The following is a 2,181-nucleotide window of genomic DNA, read 5'->3' as shown; positions in this document are numbered from 1 at the left end:
CCAAAATATTCTAAGTGGGGCTGGTTACTGATTTGTACTGCTCCAAAAAATATTCTAAGTGTCGCTGGTTACTGATTTGTACTGCTTCAAAATATTCTAAGTGTCCGCGGTTACTGATTTGTACTGCTTCAAAAATATTCTAAGTGTCAGCTGGTTACTGATTTGTACTGCTCAAAATATTCTAAGTGTCGCTGGTTACTGATTTGTACTGCTCAAAAATATTCTAAGTGTCGTGGTTACTGATTTGTACTGCTTCAAAAATATTTAAGTGTCGCCGGTTACTGATTTTTACTGCTTCAAAAATATTCTAAGTGTCAGTGGTTTACTGATTTGTACTGCTTCAAAAATATTCTAAGTGTCCGCTGGTTACTGATTTGTACTGCTTCAAAAATATTCTAAGTGTCAGTGGTTACTGATTTGTACTGCTTCAAAAATATTCTAAGTGTCGTGGTTACTGATTTGTACTGCTTCAAAAATATTCTAAGTGTCGTGGTTACTGATTTGTACTGCTCCAAAAATATTCTAAGTGTCGTGGTTACTGATTTGTACTGCTTCAAAAATATTCTAAGTGTCAGCTGGTTACTGATTTGTACTGCTTCAAAAATATTCTAAGTGTCCTGGTTACTGATTTGTACTGCTTCAAAAATATTCTAAGTGTCGCTGGTTACTGATTTGTACTGCTTCAAAAATATTCTAAGTGGTCAGTGGTTACTGATTTGTACTGCTTCAAAAATATTCTAAGTGTCGCTGGTTACTGAGTTGTACTGCTCCAAAAATATTCTAAGTGTCGCTGTTACTGATTTGTACTGCTTCAAAAATTATTCTAAGTGTCGCTGGTTACTGATTTGTACTGCTTCAAAAATATTCTAAGTGTCAGTGGTTACTGATTTGTACGGCTTCAAAAATATTCTAAGGGTCGCTGGTTACTGATTTGTACTGATTCAAAAATATTCTAAGTGTCAGGGGTTACTGATTTGTACTGCTTCAACAATATTCTAAGTGTCGCTGGTTACTGATTTGTACTGCTTCAAAAATATTCTAAGTGTCAGTGGTTACTGATTGGTACTGCTTCAAAAATATTCTAAGTGTCGCTGGTTACTGATTTGTACTGCTCCAAAAATATTCTAAGTGTCGCTGGTTACTGATTTGTACTGCTTCAAAAATATTCTAAGTGTCGCTGGTTACTGATTTGTACTGCTCCAAAAATATTCTAAGTGTCGCTGGTTACTGATTTGTACTGCTTCAAAAATATTCTAAGTGTCGCTGGTTACTGATTTGTACTGCTTCAAAAATATTCTAAGTGTCAGTGGTTACTGATTTGTTACTGCTTCAAAAATATTCTAAGTGTCGCTGGTTACTGATTTGTACTGCTCAAAAATATTCTAAGTGGGGCTGGTTACTGATTTGTACTGCTCCAAAAATATTCTAAGTGTCGCTGGTTACTGATTTGTACTGCTTCATAAAAATATTCTAAGTGTCAGCGGTTACTGATTTGTACTGCTCAAAATATTCTAAGTGTCAGTGGTTACTGATTTGTACTGCTTCCAAAAATATTCTAAGTGTCGCTGGTTCTGATTTGTACTGCTTCAAAATATTCTAAGTGTCATGGGTTACTGATTTGTACTGCTTCAACTATATTCTAAGTGTCGCTGGTTACTGATTTGTACTGCTTCAAAAATATTCTAAGTGTCAGTGGTTACTGATTTTTACTGCTTCAAAAATATTCAAGTGTCGCTGGTTACTGATTTGTACTGCTCCAAAAATATTCTAAGTGTCGCTGTTACTGATTGTACTGCTTCAAAAATATTCTAAGTGTCGCTGGTTACTGATTTTGTACTGCTCCAAAAATATTCTAAGTGTCGCTGGTTACTGATTTGTACTGCTTCAAAAATATTCTAAGTGTCGCTGGTTACTGATTTGTACTGCTTCAAAAATATTCTAAGTGTCGTGGTTACTGATTTGTACTGCTTCAAAAATATTCTAAGTGTCGCTGGTTACTGATTTGTACTGCTCAAAAATATTCTAAGTGGGCTGGTTACTGATTTGTACTGCTCCAAAAATATTCTAAGTGTCGCTGGTTACTGATTTGTACTGCTTCAAAAATATTCTAAGTGTCAGCGGTTACTGAGTTGTACTGCTTCAAAAATATTCTAAGTGTCAGTGGTTACTGATTTGTACTGC

This window comes from Hemiscyllium ocellatum (genome assembly GCF_020745735.1).
Source record: "Hemiscyllium ocellatum isolate sHemOce1 chromosome 15 unlocalized genomic scaffold, sHemOce1.pat.X.cur. SUPER_15_unloc_28, whole genome shotgun sequence".
Classification (NCBI taxonomy): domain Eukaryota; kingdom Metazoa; phylum Chordata; class Chondrichthyes; order Orectolobiformes; family Hemiscylliidae; genus Hemiscyllium; species Hemiscyllium ocellatum.
This window is presented reverse-complemented; position numbering follows the sequence as displayed.